The 21,641-nt window shown below is 46.1% G+C and overlaps 2 protein-coding genes across 6 annotated transcripts in view; one reads left to right on the forward strand and one right to left on the reverse strand.

The window, feature by feature from the left end:
* Positions 1-18,777, reverse strand: part of c1h4orf33 (chromosome 1 C4orf33 homolog) — a 41,861-nt gene extending 23,084 nt beyond the window's left edge. The window contains exon 1 of one of the 3 annotated variants that reach the window (XM_067994316.1): positions 18,606-18,777. The gene's annotated coding sequence lies outside the window, so the exon portion shown is untranslated. The other 2 variants (XM_067994315.1, XM_067994317.1) reach the window with 2 other exon arrangements.
* sclt1 (sodium channel and clathrin linker 1) overlaps positions 18,442-21,641 on the forward strand; it is an 89,137-nt gene continuing 85,937 nt past the window's right edge. Inside the window, exon 1 of one of the 3 annotated variants that reach the window (XM_067994301.1) lies at positions 18,442-18,664. The gene's annotated coding sequence lies outside the window, so the exon portion shown is untranslated. The remainder of the gene's footprint in view (positions 18,665-21,641) is intronic. The other 2 variants (XM_067994314.1, XM_067994309.1) reach the window with 2 other exon arrangements.

Consider the following 21,641-nt stretch of genomic DNA (forward strand, 5'->3'; position numbering starts at 1 on the left):
TCATTATTACAATTCAAACACAGTACTTCTTATGACTCATAGTGTACAATACAAGGTGGAGTGGCCCTACACGGTGGCCTTTCCCCATACAGCCTTTGCGTAGGTCGCACCTCGCCTCAGTGCATCCTGCAGCACGTACTCCTGGACCTTGGAGTGTGCCAGTCGGCAACATTCGGTTGTGGGCAGCTCCTTCAGCTGGAAAACCAATATGTTTCGGGCAGACCAAAGGGCCTCCTTCACCGAGTTGATTGTCTTCCAGCCGCAGGCAATATCTGTCTCGGTGTGCGTCCCGGGAAACAGCCCATAGAGCACAGCATCCTGTGTTATCGAACTGTTTGGGATGAACCGGGACAGATACCAACACATCTCTCTCCACACCCTCTGCACAAAGGGGCAGCCCATCAGGAGGTGGACGACAGTCTCCTCCCCGCCACAGCCTCAAGGGCAGCTCGTTGTGGCGCTGAGGTTCTGTGCGTGTTGGAAGGTCCATACTGGGAGGGCCTTTCTCACCACTATCCAGGCTACATCCTGGTGCCTGTTGGTCAGTTCTGGTGTCAAGACGTTCTGCCAAATGGCATCGACCGTCTGGTCGGGGAAGAAACCGATGAAGTACACCCTCTCCGTTCCCTGCAGGACTCTTAGAATGTTTCGTGTCGATCACTATCTGACGGCCTTGTGGTCAAAGGGGTTCCTCCTCAGGAACTTCTTCACCTAGGACAGGTGGGGGGGGGAAACGGTCCAGCTGGACGGGACGTCCTGTGCCTGCTCGGCCAGCGTGGCCAGACCCAGCCTTCTCAGTGTGTTGGACAGATAGAAACTCAGCACGTAGTGATACTTGGGCCCCGATATTAGCGGGGAGGCGGGTTGGCAGCAGGGGGCAATTGGGCGCGTGGCAAAGCCGCATGAACCAAACTTACCCTTTACGATGCGATCGCACGTTGATTGCTGATGATTAACGTCCTCTCCGGGTTTTGTGCCCGGCAGCTAGCCTGATTGACAGGCTGGCTGCCATCAGGAGCTGCAACGTGAGGGATTGGGGGTGGGTGACCGGAAAGAGAGAGAACCAGACGTCATTCGGCTGGAAGACGTCATTGGACTGGAAGACCGGGGGGGGGGGGGGGGGGGGTGGAGGGGGGGGAAGATCGGGGGGGCACTGGGATGGTGAAGAGGGAGACATCGGAGCGGGAGACATCGGACATCACAGCGGGTTTCAAAGGTAGATGCATTTAGTGTTTTAACATCATTGCATGTTTTTTCATTTAATTTATTTAGTTTCTTTCTCCCTGATCTGGCCCTTCACGCATGGTTTCACCAGGCGTGAATCAGAAGCGGTGGGCAAGCCGCCCAGCTAAGTTAAAAAATTTTCTAATCACTTATTCTGTCACAGGTAAAGTGCCTTAAGTACCTCAATGAGGGACATTTGGCTCTTTAACTGTCATCCCGCCGGCTTTAATTGCCAGCGGCACTTCCGGTTTCGGGTCACCTGTGCGCACACAGGTGGGTCTCTGCGAAACTCGGAAGCCGGCATGTTGGAGCCGGCTTCCAAACCCGACCGGGATTTGCATGATTTTCAGAACCCACCCGCCCCCAACGCACCCACATTTGCCTCCTAAAATCACCCCCTTGGTGTTTGCATAATGGAGCTCCACACACATCCTGAGGCAGCCACACACAAAGGTGACCATCGGGATCAGAGCGGGATTGGGGACGCTCTTCCCCATTTTGTCTGGTTAGCAAGAACACAGAATGTACTCTGGATGGGGGACTTCAATGTCCATCACCAAGAGTGGCTCGGTAGCATCACTACTGACCAAGCTGGCCGAGTCCTGAAGGGCATAGCTGCCAGACTGGGCTTGCGGCAGGTGGTGAGAGAACCAACACGAGGGAAAAACCGACTGGACCTCATCCTCACCAATGTACTTGTCGCAGATGCATCTGTCCATGACAGTATCGGTAGGAGTGACCACCGCACAGTCCTTGTGGAGACGAAGTCCCGTCTTCACACTGAGGACGCCATCCATCATGTGGTGTAGCACTACCACCGTGCTAAATGGGATAGATTCAGAACAGATCTAGCAGCTCAAAATTGGGCATCCATAAGGTGCTGTGGGCCATCAGCAGCAGCAGAACTGTATTCCACCACAATCTGTAACCTCATGGCCTGGCAAATCACTCACTCTACCAATACCAATAAGACAGGGGATCAACCCTGGTTCAATGAGGAGTGTAGAAGAGCATGCCAGGAGCTGCACCAGGTGTACCTAAGAATGAGGTGCCAACCTGGTGAAGCTACAATACAGGACTACATGCATGCTAAACAGAGGAAGCACCATTCTATAGACAGAGCTAAGCGATCCTACAACCAATGAATCAGATCAAAGCTCTGCAGTCCTGCCACATCTAGTCATGAATGGTGGTGGACAATTAAACAACTAACGGGAGGAGGAGGCTCTGTAAACATCCCCATCCTCAACGACGGCAGAGCCCAGCATGTGAGTGCAAAAGACAAGGCTGAAACGTTTGCAACCATTTTCAGCCAGAAGTGCAAAGTGGGTGATCCATCTAGGCCTCCTCCCGAAATCCCCACCATCACAGAAGCCAGTCTTCAGCCAATTCGATTCACTCCACGTGATATCAAGAAACGGCTGAATGCACTGGATATAGCAAAGGCTACGGGCTCCGACAGCATTCCGGCTGTAGTGCTGAAGACTTGTGCTTCCAGCCAAGCTGTTCCTGTATATCTACAGCACTGGCACCTACCCGACAAAGTGGAAAATTGCCCAGGTATGTCCTGTCCACAAAAAGCAGGACAAGTCCAATCCAGCAAATTACCCCCCCCCATCAGTCTACTCTCAATCATCAGCAAAATGATGGAAGGTATCGTCGACAGTGCTATCAAGCGGCATTTACTCACCAATATCCTGTTCACCGATGCTCAGTTTGGGTTCCGCCAAGACCACTCGGCTCCAGACTTCGTCACATCCTTAGTCCAAACATGGACAAAAGAACTGAATTCCAGAGGTGAGATGAGAGTGACTGCCCTTGACATCAAGGCATCATTTGATCGAGTGTGGCATCAAGGGGCCCTAGTAAAATTGATGTCAATGGGAATTAGGAGGAAAATTCTCCAGTGGCTGGAGTCATACCCAACACAAAGGAAGATGGTAGTGGTTGTTGGAGGCCAATCATCTCAGCCCCAGGACATCGCTGCAGGAGTGCCTCAGGGCAGTGTCCTAGGTCCAACCATCTTCAACTGCTTCATCAATGACCTTCCATCCATCATAAGGTAAGAAGTGGGGATGTTCGCTGATGATTGCACAGTGTTCAGTTCCATTCGCAATCCCTCAGATAATGAAGCAGTCCGTGCCCACATGCAGCAAGACCTGGACAACATCCAGGCTTGAGCTGATAAGTAACAAGTAACATTCAAGCCAGACAAGTGCCAGGCAGTGTCCATCTCCAACAATGTTGAGATGCCGGTGATGGACTGGGGTGGACAAATGTAAGGAATCTTACAACACCAGGTTATAGTCCAACAAATTTATTTTAAAATCACAAGCTTTCGGAGATTATCCCCTTCGTCAGGTGAATGAGTGAAAGGTTCTCAAATCGCATATCTTATATTAGGCTGGGACACCATCACACCAATCAAAAGGTGTCGTTGGTGTTCAGACAGATTAGCCACGGAGAACAGTACGTCCCAGTACACTGAATATACATTGTTTCAGATTACACAGACAGAGAGAAAGAGACCCAAATGGCAGTGAGAGGGAGAGAGAGAGAGAATATTAAAAACAGGTAACTTTTTTTTTTCCCCTTGCTGGTGGGGTTACATGTAGCGTGACATGAACCCAAGATCCCGGTTGAGGCCGTCCTCATGGGTGCGGAACTTGGCTATCAGTTTCTGCTTGACGATTTTGCGTTGTCGTGTGTCTCGAAGGCCGCCTTGGAGAACACTTACCCGAAGATCGTGGCTGAGTGTCCTTGACTGCTAAAGTGTTCCCCGACTGGGAGGGAACCCTCCTGTCTGGCGATTGTTGCGCGGTGTCCGTTCATCCGTTGTCGCAGCGTCTGCATGGTCTCGCCAATGTACCATGCTCCGGGGCATCCTTTCCTGCAACGTATGAGGTAGACAACGTTGGCCGAGTCACAGGAGTATGAACCATGTACCTGGTGGGTGGTGTCCTCTCGTGTGATGGTGGTATCCATGTCGATGATCTGGCATGTCTTGCAGAGGTTGCCGTGGCAGGGTTGTGTGGTGTTGTGGACACTGTTCTCCTGAAAGCAGGGTAATTTGCTGCGATCGATGGTCTGTTTGAGGTTGGGTGGCTGTTTGAAGGCGAGTAGTGGAGGCGTGGGGATGGCCTTAGCGAGGTGTTCGTCGTCATCGATGACATGTTGAAGGCTGCGGAGAACATGGCGTAGTTTCTCCGCTCCGGGGAAGTACTGGACAACGAACGGTACTCTGTTGGTTGCGTCCCGTGTTTGTCTTCTGAGGAGGTCTATGCAATTCTTCGCTGTGGCCCGTCGGAATTGTCGATCGACAAGTCGAGCGTCATATCCCGTTCTTACGAGGGCGTCTTTCAGCGTCTGTAGGTGTCCCCCGTGTGGGAGACTTCTACTGCCTCCCAAAGATACACAAAGCCAACACACCCGGACATCCTATCGTATCAGGCAACGGAACCCTGTGTGAGAACCTCTCTGGATACGTCAAGGGCATCCTGAAACCCATCGTACAGGGAACCCCCAGCTTCTGTCGCAACACTACAGACTTCCTACAAAAACTCAGCACCCACGGACCAGTTGAACCAGGAACACTTCTCACCACGATGGATGTCTCGGCACTCTACACCAGTACCCCCACGATGACGGCATCGCTGCAACAGCCTCAGTACTCAACACCAACAACAGCCAATCTCCAGACGCCATCCTACAACTCATCCGCTTCATCCTGGATCACAATGTCTTCACCTTCGATAACCAGTTCTTTACCCAAACACACAGAACAGCCATGGGGACCAAATTCGCATCCCAATATGCCAACATTTTCATGCACAAGTTCGAGCACGACTTCTTCACTGCACAGGACCTCCAACCAACGCTATACACCAGATACATCGACGACATTTTCTTCCTATGGACCCACGGCGAAGAATCACTGAAGAGACTACACGATAACATCAACAAGTTCCATCCCACCATCAAACTCACCATGGACTACTCCTCAGAATCGGTTTCTTTCTTGGACACACAAATCTCCATCAAAGACGGGCACCTCAGCACCTCACTCTACCGCAAGCCCACGGACAACCTCACGATGCTCCACTTTTCCAGCTTCCACCCCAACCACGTCAAAGAGGCCATCCCCTATGGACAGGCCCTGCGAATACACAGGATCTGCTCAGACGTGGAGGAACGCGATGGACACCTACAGACGTTGAAAGACGCCCTCGTAAGAACGGGATATGACGCTCGACTTGTCGATCGACAGTTCCGATGGGCCACAGCGAAGAATCGCATAGACCTCTTCAGAAGACAAACACGGGACGCAACCAACAGAGTACCCTTCGTCGTCCAGTACTTCCCCGGAGCGGAGAAACTACGCCATGTTCTCCGCAGCCTTTAACATGTCATCGATGACGACGAACACCTCGCTAAGGCCATCCCCACGCCTCCACTACTCGCCTTCAAACAGCCACCCAACCTCAAACAGACCACCGTTTGCAGCAAATTACCCAGCTTTCAGGAGAACAGCGTCCACGACACCACACAACCCTGCCACGGCAACCTCTGCAAGACATGCCAGATCATCGACACGGATACCACCATCACACGAGAGGACACCACCCACCAGGTACATGGTTCATACTCCTGTGACTCGGCCAACGTTGTCTACCTCATACGTTGCAGGAAAGGATGCCCCGGAGCATGGTACATTGGCGAGACCATGCAGACACTGCGACAACGGATGAACGGACACCGCGCAACAATCGCCAGACAAGAGGGTTCCCTCCCAGTCGGGGAGCACTTCAGCAGTCAAGGACATTCAGCCACCGACCTTCGGGTAAGCGTTCTCCAAGGCGGCCTTCGAGACACACGACAACGCAAAATCGTCGAGCAGAAACTGATAGCCAAGTTCCGCACCCATGAGGACGGCCTCAACCGGGATCTTGGGTTCATGTCACGCTACACGTAACCGCACCAGCAAGGGGAAAAAAAAAGTTATCTGTTTTTAATATTCTCTCTCTCTCTCCCTCTCACTGCCATTTGGGTCTCTTTCTCTCTGTCTGTGTAATCTGAAACAATGTATATTCAGTGTACTGGGACGTACTGTTCTCCGTGGCTAATCTGTCTGAACACCAACGACACCTTTTGATTGGTGTGATGGTGTCCCAGCCTAATATAAGATATGTGATTTGAGAACCTTTCACTCATTCACCTGACGAAGGGGATAATCTCCGAAAGCTTGTGATTTTAAAATAAATTTGTTGGACTATAACCTGGTGTTGTAAGATTCCTTACATCTCCAACAAGAAAGAGTCTGACCACCTCCCTTTGACATTCAACGGCACTATCATTGCTGAATCCCCCATCAACATCCTGGGGGTCACCACTGATCAGAAACTTAACTGGACCAGACACTTAAATACTGTGGCTACAAGAACAAGTCAGAGGCTGGGTATTCTGCGGTGAGTGACTCACCTCCTGACTCCCCAAAGCCTTTCTACCATCTACAACGCACAAGTCAGGAGTGTGATGGAATACTTTCCACATGCCTGGATGAGTGCAGCTCCGACAACATTCAAGAAGCTTGACAGCACCCAGGACAAAGCAGCCCGCTTGATTGGCACCCCATCCATCACCTTAAACATTCACTCCCTCCACCACCAGCACACCGTGGCTGCAGTGTGTACCATCTACAAGATGCACTGCAGCAACTCACCAAGGCTTCTTCAACAACATCTCCCAAACCCATGACCTCTACCACCTAGAAGGACAAGGGCAGCACGTGCATGGGAACACAACCACCTGCACATTCCCCTTCAAGTCACACACCATCCTGACTTGGAAATATATCGCCGTTCCTTCATCGTTGCTGGGTCAAAATCCTGGAACTCCCTACGTAACAGCACCATGGGAGTACCTTCACCACATGGACTGCAACGGTTCAAGAAGGCGGCTCGTCACCACCTTCTCAAGGGCAATTAGGGATGGGCAATAAATGCTGGCCTTGCCAGCGATGCCTACATCCCGTGAATGAATAAAAAAATTGAAAATCGTGTTCGCCCTCTATAAGCAGTGGGGACTGTATTGGTAGAGGGAACATTGTTCGTCAAGACACCAGGAGAACTCCCTGCTGCTCTTCAAATAGTGCCATGTGCCTCGGTTGAACATCTCATCTTAAAGTCAGCATTTCCAAAAATTGGGCAGTATTGCACATCAGTTAAACCAACTGATCCAAGGAGACAAACTGGCCAAAGGACTGATAGTAGGAAGCATTTATTCACAGAGAAAGTGATCAACACTTGAAATGGTCTTCTGGGTAGGGTAGTGGAGGCAAAAATTTGGCAAACATTCAAGGGACAGTTAGATGATCTGATGGGGGTGATTGTAGATTTCTATGGAAGAATGAGCTAGAAGGCCTGAATCACCTTCCTCATTTGTACTTACCTTTGTAATCTTTATAATGTTTGAAATTTTATGTTCCAACTTTGCATTTGGTTCTGTGTAGGCTTATGCCCTAGATTTCTGATTAGTTATTTTCACAGCACGAACAGTGAACCAGTTACTCGGAAAATAAAATTAGCTCTCTTTTCTGATTGGATAGGAAAAAAAAATCCCTTTCAACCACTACAGCTCTGTGTTTGCAGCCAAATGAAAATGTCCGCGCATTCCGGTTCAATTATCCAACCCCCACCCCCCCCACCGCCCTCTAACCCTGCTTCATCTGAAGACCATAGTTGGTCTTGACTCCCTGGGTACAATGCCACTGAAAATCAACTAGTATACAATTTATATTTACACAATACATGTTTAATAACATGTAAATGTACTTATGAACTGGACATAAAAACAAGATAAATGCAAATATTTCATGCTGGACTGTTGAGGTTCAGGTGGGGAATAGTGTATTAAAGAAAATATCATTTGCTACTTTATTTATCAAAAACTAACATTTTTGTCTATACAGGGTGAACAGGAATATGTAAAAGTTCAACATTCACAAAACTGACTTTAAACATTACTGTCAGTGAACTTACAGCCCTTATATAACCCACATACTGAATTTTGTATTTGAAACGCTTGGCCACATAATTAATATTGCATCAGTGAAAATGACATTTAAAAAGTGTACACTTATAGCACAGATCATTACTTTATATACAAGTGCAGTGCTGGATTCAAAACGTTTCAGTCCCTGGCCAAAATACATTTATTGGATTCCTTTGTGAATGTTTAAAGTTGACTAGCATGAATGGAAAATCACCTGGAGCGTCTTCTATGGTAGAAAGCTGGATCCTTTTAGAAACACTTGCCTTCTTATTTTCAAGATGCTGTGCTTTTCCAAAAAAGAAATCAACCTTGTGACCTTTTTTATTTCTCTCTTTTCTGTTAGTTCACTTCTTTGTTTCTGCAGCAACACTAAAACTAGTTTCTAATAACATTAAAACTTTGTAGAAGAGTACTCAGGTACAACTGACAACATGGCTAATTTCTAAAAGGTGTTATATAATATTGTAGCTATGGATATAATACAAGGAAAATGACAACCTTTGTGATGGACAAATACCAGCAGCTATTGGAGACACATGGGCTGAACTGCTTGATAGTTCAAAGGGGAAGGAAGTGGATTACAGTTCTCAAATGAAGGAGGATTGATGGCATGTGGCTTGAAGGGCTAAAGTGGGAATGGCAGACATTTGTGCAATGCTAGGAATGAGGCCTGTCCTTAGGCTTTTGTTGAATCCTCACCGTGTTGTATATCATTTTTTTCAATCATGAATGTTTACTTTAGAGAATTTATCATGAGTTTGGAGCCCTCGTTACTTGTTAATCTGCCTAAAATATTATTTGTAGGGATAAGACAGTAGTTAGAATAATTACAATTGGATCTGGGCATGAATCTAAGCTAAATTGATGATATGTAAAATCCCCTCCCTCTGTCAAAATGTATTTGGACAGTCTCAACCCAGTTCCTAATATGAATAGATCTACAGCAACAAACAACCCTCAATTTAGTGATCACATTCAAAACAGTTTGAATAATGGTAGATGTGGGAAATGGGAAAATGTTATTCTGGTACATGGCAGTACTGAAGGGTAATTGTTTGAGATAGGGGATAAGGCACATGTTGGGACTAAGGCAAATTTGTTCTGGAAAGTTGGAGGAACTTTGCTGGAATTCTCCCTGACCTAGGAGTGCTCGTCCCGGAGGCCCAAACTGGAAGAGTCTCACATTCTCCAGCACTTATATTCCTTACCTTGATAAGCAAAAAAAAGTTTATATATATATATAATATATTAAGTGAGTCATTGCATTCCATTTAAAAATGCATTGAAAACTCCTATGCCACCAGATCGCAATGAAAAAAATCTGTTATAATAGTATACACATGAACCTTGGATGAGAATTTAGGAGGCATGGTTAGTAAGTTTGCAGATGACACCAAGATTGGTGGCATTGTGGACAGTGAAGAAGGTTATCTAGGATTGCAACGGGATCTTGATAAATTGGGCCAGTGGGCCGATGAATGGCAGATGGAGTTTAATTTAGATAAATGTGAGGTGATGCATTTTGGTAGATCGAATCGGGCCAGGACCTACTCCGTTAATGGTAGAGCGTTGGGGAGAGTTATAGAACAAAGAGATCTCGGAGTACAGGTTCATAGCTCCTTGAAAGTGAAGTCACAGGTGGATAGGGTGGTGAAGAAGGCATTCGGCATGTTTGGTTTCATTGGTCAGAACATTGAATGCAGGAGTTGGGATGTCTTGTTGAAGTTGTACAGGGCATTGGTGAGGCCACACTTGGAGTACTGTGTACAGTTCTGGTCACCCTATTATAGAAAGGATATTATGAAACTAGAAAGAGTGCCGAAAAGATTTACTTGGATGCTACCGGGACTTGATGGTTTGACTTATAGGGAGAGGTTAGACAGACTGGGACTTTTTTCCCTGGAGAGTAGGAGGTTAAGGGGTGATCTTATAGAAGTCTATAAAATAATGAGGGGCATAGATAAGGTAGATAGTCAAATTCTTTTCCCAAAGGTAGGGGAGTCTATAACGAGGGGGCATAGATTTAAGGTGAGAGGGGAGAGATACAAAAGGGTCCAGAGGGGCAATTTTTTCACTCAAAGGGTGGTGAGTGTCTGGAACGAGCTGCCAGAGGCAGTAGTAGAGGCGGGTACAATTTTGTCTTTTAAAAAGCATTTGGACAGTTACATGGGTAAGATGGGTATAGAGGGATATGGGCCAAGTGCAGGAAATTGGGACTAGCTTAGTGGTATAAACTGGGCGACATGGACATGTTGGGCCGAAGGGCCTGTTTCCATGTTGTAACTTCTATGATTCTATGATTCTATGAACCTGCAATACTTGTTACGCCTGTAGGTGGTGCAGTGATATGTCTTTACAATGTTATAAATGTTTTTTAACATTGGGCCAGATTTTGCTCTAAAAATACAGCGAGCCCTTATTTCAGTGCAAATGGTAGAGGAACTTCCGGCGACCGCACATGTGCAGTTAAACGCGGAAATCCAGAAGTTCCTCTATCAGATGCACTGCTCCTCCAAAAGCTTCGCGGGAAGGAGGTCTTGCCAGTTGACTCAATGTTGAAATGACTGCAATGATGTGAAGTTTCTCTACTGCCCTGATGGAAACGAAGTAATCTCGCCAGAAAAAGGTAGGTCAAGTTTTTTAAGTGTAACCAAAATTTTAACGGTGCGGTATGTCTTAATGACGGCCAAACGACCTCTCTGGCACTGAAAATGTAATTTTACAAATGTGGAGTCTCATTCCTCCACATTTTATTTGTTGTTGGACATTTAAAAAATTTTTAAAAACTTTTTCTTGCTGTCTCTTTTATCTCTGTCTTTTAATTCGCTATTTCTTACCCTCTCTTTATTTTGCTTTCTGTAACTGATTTTACAATGAATTCACCATTCTAACTTACACTTCCTGGTTCTGTGTCTGCGTTGCTTATTAACAATGCTTCAATCTGATTGATTAAGGGGATACCACAGCAACTTGCACCATTCACACAGCTCAGATGCCGGGGAGAGGGCACCCGTTGGATTGAGGACCCGATAAGAGGAACTTGCAGTGCAAAAGCCCATGAAAAGTCCGTGGGCAACTTCAAGTCTAACGAGCGGCGGACTCCATTTGTTCACCGCTCAGAGAAAAATCCGGCCCTAAAACAGTAGCTGGCACGATACATTGGAGTTGTCAGTCAGGATGCATTTCCACATCAAAGCTACTGGTTGGCTTTGGAGCATTGTTACTACCGTAACCTTACTGTGTGAGGAGAACGATTTAAAACTGTTTTCTGATTCTTAAACATGTTGAGCATTGAACTAAATAGTAATAGAAAGTATTTTTTTTAAACCTACACCTCCAGTGTTTACAAATTCGTCATGGGAGATCAACTAAATATTAAAAAAATGAATTATTTTTAAAAATGTGATATGCGTCTATCAGCAATTTCATTTTCACTAATGATATTGTGTTAGCAGACTTGCTTAGGGATCTAATACATTTAACTCATCATCTTCAAAAATGGGCTAACCAATAGGTGGGTAGCATTGTACCAGTCAAGAAGGGATTTTAATGTATTGATTGAAAGACAAAAGAGGCATCTGTCCCAATTGCTGATTCATATAGGTCCTTCCTACACACACAGAATCTCAGCACCACCGCGAGCTGCCCTCGAGGCTGCGGTGGGGAGGAGACCGTCGTCCACCTCCTGATGGACTGCCCCTTCGCGCAGAGGGTATGGAGAGAGATGCGTTGGTATCTGTCCCGGTTCATCCCCAACAGCTCGGTAACAGTGAACGCTGTGCTCTACTGGCTGTTCCCCGAGACACACACTGAGACAAATATTACCTGCGGCTGGAAGACCATCAACTCGGTGAAGGAGGCCCTTTGGTCCGCCCAAAACCTGCTGGTCTTCTAGTTGAAGGAGCTGTCCACGACTGAGTGTTGCCGACTGGCGCATTCCAAGGTCCAGGAGTACGTGCTGTGGGACGCCCTGAAGCGAGTGCGGCCTACGCAAAGGCCCTATGGGGATAGACTACCGTATAATGCCACCCCATTTGTACTGTACAGAATGTATTAGAAAATATGTACAGTGTTTTTAAAATTGTAACAATGAGATCATAATGTATACGATCTGTACTGTACTGCTTTGAACTGCTGTGCTGCGTTTTGTGCCCTATATTTGAACTGTATGTAAACCATGTGTATCTTTACATTTTATGAAATAAAGTATATTTTGAAATTTAAAAAAATATAGGTACCTAGGGATCCTTGTGGATGCCAACATTAGCCTGGTACAGTACTTATATCAGCTGTTGGTAGCACTCTTGCCTCTGACTGAGAAGGTTGTGGGTTCACGTCCTATTCCAGAGACTTGAGTGCATAATCTAGGCGGACACTTCTGTGCAGTACTGAGGGTGTGCTGCACCATCAGAGGTACCGTCTTTCGGATGAGATATTAAACCGAGGCCCCGTCTGACCTCTCAGGTAAAAGATCCCATTGCACTATTCGAAAAAAAGCAGGGGAGTTCTCCCCGGAGTCCTGGCCAACATTTATCCCTCAACCAACATCACTAAAAAACAGATTATCTGGTCGTTATCACATTGCTGCTAGTAGAACCTTGCTGTGTGCAAATTGGCAGTGGCGTTTCCTACATTTCAACAGTTCAAAAGTACTTCATTGGCTGTAAAGCGCCTTGGGACGTCCTGGGACCGTGAAAGGCGCTATATAAATGCAAGTCTTTCTTTTTTGTTCTACTTAAGAACTGCACTGAGAAGATGTGAAGGGCTCTTTGGTCTTATTTTTCTGCGATGACAGAAAAGTCCCAATATAGGTTTGTGGCACATAAAACATGTGTCCAACCAGTTCTCCTTCATGATTCAGCAGGAAATGAAAGGGCCTCCTCCAGCTCATGTACAAGATCGAGGACCAAGCTGTGAGGTGGATCTGTAGCAAGAAGAGGAAACAACTGCAGGCAGAGATGGCTCCAGATTACATCGGCCAAAGACCGAGTACCCTGAAAGGGGAGTCAGCCTCAAGGCAGATATTCCTTGCCAAGCTCCCCAGGAGGACCTGGATCAAAAAGTTGGTGTCGAGTAAGGCAGTTAGTCAGCATTAGGACTTGGACATTTAGAACATCAAAATAATTGGCATATTGCAAACTGTTCAGCTTATATAGCTAAGGCAAGTCTAAGATGACAGATGGCAGGCTGCTGGAAAGTATTACATGGAGCTTGGGTATAAGAACATATATCACATTATGATGGAAAGGGAAACACAGCTGCTACTGATATTCTGCACCTCAGACTGGTAAAACTACTAAACAATAGGATATGGTGTGCATCCGTGATGTAGTCAGGAGGATGGTGCCAATGCACTCATGTATTTTATGATGAGCTGTACTGCTCAGTAGGCCCCCCGTGAGAATCATAGAATGATGCAGCGCAGAAGGAGGCCATTCGGCCCATCGTGCCTGTACTCTTTGGAAGAGCTATCCAATTTTTCTCCTTCGAGTATTTATCCAATTCCCTTTTGAAAGTTATTATTGAATCTGCTTCCACCACCCTTTCAGGCAGTTCGTTCTAGATCATAACAACTCACTGCATAAAAATGTTTTTCCTCATATCGCCTACGGTTCTTTTGCCAATTACCTTAAATCTGTGTCCTCCAGTTACCGACTCTACTGCCACTAGAAACAATTTCTCCTTATTTATCCATCAAAACCCTTCATGATTTTGAACACCTCTATCAAATCTCCTCTTAACTTTCTATGCTGTAAGGATAACAATCCCAGCTTCTCCAGTCTCTCCACGTAACTGAAGTCCCTCATCGTTGGTACCATTCAAGTAAATTTCTTCTACACTCTAAGGGCTCGATGTTAGCAGGGCTGCGGGTTCGCGGCGGGGGGGCTATCGCGCCCGGTGAAATGAGACAGCCACCCGCGCGATCGCAGCCCAATTAGATCCACTTACCTTGTCTTCCGGGTTCCCCACTGCTGATCTGCGCGTCGGGCGGGCTGCACATGCGCAGTAAGATGTGTCAGCTGGAGCAGCTCTATTTAAAGGGGCAGTCCTCCACTGACAGATGCTGCAACAAATAGCTAAAATATACAGCATGGAGAAGCCCAGGGGGAAGGCTGCTCCCAGTTTAATGATGCCTCACTCCAGGTATCAATACATGGGGTGAGGAGGAGGGGGAGGACAGAGATCATCCCCCCGGCGGGCGGGAGGAAGCGGCCTGCCTCTGCCACCAGGAAGGCCTGGCTCGAGGCGGCAGAGGAGGTCACCTGCACCACCAACATATCGCCCACCTGCATACAATGCAGGAGGCGCTCCAATGACCTCAGTAGGTCAGCCAAAGTGAGTACACTTACTCATTCCCCTACACTCCATCTGCCACATCACCATCCCCACCCCACACCTCCTTCTGCACTGTCACATCACCCCTCATACCCACTCAAACCTCATCCTCATCTTACCTGCACTTACTCACCTGGCCAGTACTCATCCCGCCACTACCACTCAACCCAATCCTCATACAATCTCATGGCTCTATCTCATACTCACCCTCTCGTGCATCTCTTTCACGGTCAGCCTCACTCAACCTGCCACTACCTGTGCTGCAGCCACAGGGCATGCATCAGATATGTGCAGTAGGCAGCGTAAGGCAAACGTGTCGTGAGCATGAAGGGGATGCACAAGGGTGTTTGAGGGTTTGTCATGGTTGTTACTTATATTGAATTTCCGACCAACTCACATTACATATTATATTGTCACCACTGCTGCCATGTCTTTGCGAATCTTGTCTGGTTTGTGCAATAATGCCCTTTCCTGAGGATCACTATGAAGACTCACAACTGATGCCACCCATTGTGTCACTGCAGAGTGGGTGTAGGTGTATTTGCAGGGCTCTTTTGTGCAGACGGCTGAGAGATGTCGGCGATGTCCCCGGTGGCACCCTGGAAGGATGCGGAGGAGAAGTTGTTGAGGCCAGTGGTGACTTTGACAGCGACAGGTAAGAAGATGGTGCTCGGGCCAGCCAGGAGCAGCGTGGTGTGAAGGAGGCTGCAGATGTCCACGACTACATGTCGAGTGACTCTGAGCATCCGTGTGCACTGCTGCTCAGAGAGGTCCAGGAAGCTGAGCCTCGGTCTGTGGACCCTGTGGCGAGGGTAGTGCCCTCTGCGACGCATCTCTCTCTGCCTATGCCCTCCCTCCTGCTGTGCAGGTGGATGTGTCACAGCACTGTGTTGTGGAGCTCCACGTGTCAGAGGTGGACGGCGTGGATGGCGAGGCTGGTGAGGCTGGTGATGCTGTTCGCCCTCCGAGGAGGTCATGACTGCAGCTACGGCGGCCCCCATCCGGAAGATGTACATCTGAGGGGGTCCGCAAGGTAGGTACATGTCTCTGGACCCCGGGGTAAGTGTGCACGTTGGTGACTTTGATTGTCAGGAGGAGGGTGGTGGAGGCCAAACTTTGTCCCAAGTGACAGAGTGGCCTCCTGCAATGAGTGAGGGTCTCCCCCCCCACCTGTCAAATGGACCTTTGCAGCTGCCACAGGCTGATGGCTGTAACAGGTCCATTTGAACTGGGAGTGTTTCCCCCAGTACGGGAAACAGTCCCAGTTTGCTATAAAATCCCACCCCTCCTCACATAATCCCTTAATCAGGTCAGTTAATGACCCGAACAAGCAAAATAAATACCTTCAAGTGGAACCCCGCTGGCTTTAATTGCCTGCGGGATTCCCACTGCGCGCGCACGCCGGCGCGTCAGTGGGGAACCCGGAAGTGGGCAGGTTGGAGCCGGGCTCCAGACCCGCTCCGGGATTCTCCGATTTTCGGAGCCCCCACGCCAGGAACGCACCCGATAGCGGGTGCTAAAATGATGCCCTAAGGCTTTGATATCCTTCCTAAAGTGTGGTGCCCAAAATTGGACACAATACTCCAGCTGAGGCCGAACCTGTGTTTTATAAAGGTTTAACATAACTTCATTGCTTTTGTACTCTATGCCTCTATTTATAAAGCCAAGGATCACATATGCTTCTTTTAACCGGCTTTCCAACTTGTCCTGCCACCTTCAAAGATTTGTGTACACACACCCCCAAGTCTCTCTGTTCCTGCATTCTCTTTAAAATTGTACCATTTAGCTTATATTGCCTCTCCTCATTTTTCCTACTAAAATGTATCACTTCACACTTCTCTGTGTTAAATGTCATCAGCCATGTGTCTGCCCATTTCACCAATCTGTCTATGTCCTCCTGAAGTCTGTTACAATCTTCCTCATTGTTTACTACATTTCAGGGGTTTGTGTCATCTGCAAACTTTAAAATTATGCCCTGTATACCCAAGTCCAGGTTATTAACATATATCAAATGAAGTTCAAATACCAGAAGTTCCTGGTATTTACTATCCAACTAGCAAGAGCTCAAGGCTGTGCTTTCAACTGTCTAATGACCAACTAATGAATATGCTCTTGTGGTCTTGTGGAGTGGAGAGGTAAGGGTGATCTCTTTGGGGCCAACAATGCTCCAAATGGCACCTTCTGATGGAAGATCAGAACCAAGTCAAGCCTCTACAGCAGACTTGGTAACTCAATATCTGAACCAGGCAAGTCCACAGTACTCCACTGCTGATGATTGAACAGGCACCTGGCTCATTAGTGAGGTCTGGAAGGATAGAGGTATCTCGAGATGGATTTCTTGCCATTCAGCTCTAAACACCAATAGCTTAATTGTGTTCCAGGTTGGACAAGCAATGGGAAGCTTACCAGTGCTCTGTGCTGGTAGGCTGTATCTTTTTAGCTACTTAAACTCCAGCAGTATTCTTGTAGACATTTTAGGATCTCTAAGCCTTGGTTCTAACCAAACTACACCTAATCTCTCTGGATATTGGACAGAGAGGGGATGAATTTCCACTCATCCGCCATAATGTATGGATGAAGAGCCGCAGAAACCTCGTTTACACCATCTTGTTGAGGTTTCTGTTGCCCTTCTGCCACAGACGAGCAAGACAAATCCCCATGGAAATTCATCCCCAGAAACTCTACCAATGTGGATTTCTTAGTAGCTTGGTTTTGAGATTCATATGCATGGCAACGGGTTTCTGCATGTGCCAGATGCCCAGCTGACCAAAAAAAATCATCAGCAATCTCACTGTTAGAAATTTCTTTGATCTCTACATGCTTAATTTTCATGATGGCTAAAAGAACACTTTTCTGAACTGGCCAATTAATTTAGGAATGGCATTAGAAATCAGAGAAATTTTAGCCCATAAAATGATTGCAACAATGCTTGTGATTGTGATGCCTTCTTACACGTGATTATAGTAAGTGGAGCAGGCTGTATGTTTTTATTTGGACATTGACAGTCAACATTGCAATATTTTAAGTACAATATCTACAACGGTCCTGCATGCATAGCTTAACTTTTTTAATTGCCTTTAAAACCATCTTCATGTAAAAAGTTTTCAGCAAACTTTTGTTTATTTGTAAAGGCGTGATGCTAATTGTGTCAAAATGCTTCAAGCAGCACCTGCACATCCGTGAAAAGCATCCTGATGCAATTTCTCATCCCTCCCCAAATGCTCTTCCTTTAAGTCGAGTATCGCTTTTAAAGCATGTGGGAAGAGGTTTTGAAAATGCTTACCAAGCATGGGGCACCAGTGTTAGTCGTGCTGAAATGCATCGCCATAACACTTGCTTGTATCATGGGAACGGGTAATGCCCACCCACAAACACAAATCTTCAAAAAATGAGCAAATATTGCACTACCACCCACCCCCAAAGGAAACGGTCCCTACTCTACCCAATCCCTACCCTGCCCTGCCCTGCATAGCCCACTCCACTCCAGGCTCTTATCCCCGCCTCAAACACTCCTGTCCCTTTAAAACAATGACCATTGTTATGTCATTCCCTCGTTATATGTCACAGTGGGCCCGATAAACAATCCGTACCCTCCTGGATCGAGTTATAAAATCACACCACCTCTGTGTATATTTGATTTTTTTTTAAAAAAAAACTTACATCTGTTCAGATTCGTCTGCAAAACCGTCTTGGGCTTTTCTCAGTCACTCCAAACAAAGTGATATTTTTTAAAAAATAATAAACGAAAGAAAGGAAGTAGCCCACGACCGGGCGCAATATCCTCCCCGCGGAACTGCAGTTGGGGTTATTCTTTCCTCCCGGATTGTTTAATTCGGTGACAACTCTGATCAGTTCGGCGGTTTTTTAAAAACAAAATCTGAGCGGCAGTGAGTGGCGGAGGTGTTGTTTTGTGCTGGGGTGGCTCCCGGCGGATCGGCGTTGGCAAGCAGCGGCAGCTTTATTGTGCGGTGTTTTCGGGTGACGTCTCGGATTACCTGTGCGGTGCGTGTCGCTCGCCCAGAGCCCCGGGGACCGGGCTGTCAGGTCAGGTCAGGTCGGTGTCGGTGTCGGTCGGTGTGTCCCGCGCTGCTCCGTCTCCAGGGTGACCGCGGAATTCCCCAGGCTCGCGGTCGTGTTCCACCCACTGGTGGCAGCAGCGCGTGCCTCTCCGCAGCCAGCACTGATTCACCTCTCAGTCTCAGCAGCTGGCTTAGGCCTCCTTTCCTCTTTTCCTTCTCCCCCTCCCTTGCAACATAAACAAAAAATAACACTTTCACATTTGCAAAAACATCGTATCAATAATAATCATCATTAAACACATAAGAGGACTAGAAGAGGCACAATTAAAAATGAGCCACAAACGCATTGCATCATGCAGCACATATTTTGTTTTTTTTTTAAAAGTTGCACATGCCTAAAGCTGAAATTAAAAAAATTAAATGCTGGAAATATATAACAGATAACGGGAAAATATGTTTTAATGTTTTGGTGTTGAGCCTTTGTCAGAATTAATGTAAACATGGGAACATACACAGCAGGCCAGTCAACATCAATAAAGAGAAAAGACAGATTAACGTTTTGTTACAACCCTTTGTTAAAATTGAAAGATACGTTCGTTTAAAAAAAAATTCGAATCGCAGAGATTGAGTTAATGAGTTGAGCACTCTGCAAATTGTTTAATAGAAAACTGTTAGGTAATGTAAAATATTATTTTAGGGAGGCAATGGAAAGCAATATGTGTGGTTACCTTTCAGTTCTGATGAAGGGTTATGCCTAAAATATTAGCCTGTCTTTTTGTTTACAGAATGCTGGCTGACCTACATTTTCAGCATTTTCTGATTTTGTTTCCGATTTCCATCATTTTTAGTTTTTATTCTTTTTATTTGTGAATATGTGGCGCTTTGTTTTTATGTTTGCTTTTACAAATTTATGCTGACTTTTACTGGGTCACTGGAAGTACAAGTACATGCAGTGGTATAATGATTTTGTTTTAAAATCAGCATGTCTAGCTATCCTGCATCAAGTATTCATTTGGGACCACTTGGAGTTATCTGTACAACATCAAACTGTTTACCTTACAGCAGGTGTCATAGCAACATTTTTTATTCCACAACAGCCAAGGCAAGTACAGTAAGATTTTACCAGGAAATGCTTAAGCTTTGTTAAAGTAAATTGGCGTTGGAAGTGTTTTGATCCGCCCATTCCATATCCGTGTCCAGATTGGACAAAAAGCAAAACAGTATTTTAATATTTTGAGCGGTGTTCCTTTACTATTCCTGTGTATGTTTCCACATTGCAAAATAATACCAATTTAAATCCGATTCAGTACATCTGTTCTGAACGACCATTTGTAAAAATCCTGCTTTAGTACTGGTAGACTACCAAATAAAGAAAGAAAAGAAAGAACTTGCATTTATATAGTGCCTTTCACAACCTTAGGACATCCCAAAGCGCTTGAAATCCAATAAAGTACTTTTTGAAGTGTAGTTACTGTTGTAATGTAAAGTAGGAAATGCGGCAGTCAATTTGCGCACAGCAAGGTCCCACAAACAGGAATAAGGTAATCTGTTTGTGATGTTGGTTGAGGGATAAATATTGACCAGGACACTGGGGAGAACTCTTCTTCTCGACATGGGACCTTTTATGTCTATCTGAGAGGGCAGATTTAATGTCTCATCTGAAAAACTGCATCTTTGACAGTGCAGCACTCCCTCGGTATTGCACTGAAGTGTCAGTCTAGATTTTGTGGTCAAGTCTCTGGAGTGGGATTATGAACTCACAACCTTCATGACTCAGCGGTGATAAGGCTACCGACTGAGCCATGACTGACACCTAATAAGATAGTATACTGAAACTTGCTAAGTACTACATAGTGCAATTAGCGGTTAACATTTTATGGAATCTGGTGGCTTTCAGTAAAAATAATGGATGATTGAGAATGAATAGCTACAGTAATGACCTGAAAGACATTCTGACATTAAAAATATATGTATTTATTATATCTACAATCTTTAAATACTTTTCAAATTGGACAGCCTTGTAAAGACTTAAGGTTGCAGAAAGTCAAGAGGCTTAAAGTGTAGCTATACTTCACTAGTGCATTGATGTTAAGTGGTTTCATCTGCATATTAACATAAAAACAGGAACAAAACTCCAGGGTCAAGTCTTAATCTGGTTCCAAGTGTTGTCAGACCCTCATCTTATATGGCTTGGACATGTGGTGTGTGACTCTATCATGGTGTATAGCAGGGTTTTAAGGTTGTTTAGCATCATGGTGTAAATCTGGGCTTTAAGGTTGATTGGTAATCCGTTATATTAGTTCAAAATGGCTGAGCTATGGATTGAATGCATTAGAAGCTGTTATAGCTGTGTTGCTACAGTGTAATCAGGTGATTATATACTCCTGAGAGTCATTCAAGACATAACTTCAAAGAGACAGTACAGACATGATGGGCTTTCTATTTCTATCAAATTTGCATGTGGGATGGGAACTACCTCTTAAAAATTTATGTCATCCATGATACTCTTTGAATGAAAGTTAAAACCATCTTAGGAACAGGAGTTCATAATCTTAGGAACATGGAAAAAGTTCCATCCAGTCGTAGCCAGAGAATCACGTGCAATGGCTTCTCTTCCTCCTCCCGCACCATTGCCTCTGGAGTCCCCCCGAGGATCTATCCTTGGCCCTCTCCTATTTCTCATCTACTTGCTGCCCTTCAGCGACATCATCCGAAAATACATCAGGTTCCACATGTACACCGACGACATGCAGCTCCTCCTCGCCACCAGCTCCCTCGATCCCTCCACTGTCTCTCATTTGTCACACTGCTTATCCGACATCCAGTACTAGATGAGCAAAAATTTCCTCCAACTAAATATTGGGAAGACCAAAACCATTCTTTTCAGTCCCTACCACAAACTCTGTTCCCTAGCCACCGACTCCATCCCTCTCCCTGGCCACTGTCTGAGGCTGAACCAGACTGTTCGCAATCTTGGCGTCCTATTTGACCCTGAGATGAGCTTCCGACCAT

The sequence above is a fragment of the Heptranchias perlo genome, chromosome 1 (genome assembly GCF_035084215.1).
Source record: "Heptranchias perlo isolate sHepPer1 chromosome 1, sHepPer1.hap1, whole genome shotgun sequence".
NCBI lineage: Eukaryota > Metazoa > Chordata > Chondrichthyes > Hexanchiformes > Hexanchidae > Heptranchias > Heptranchias perlo.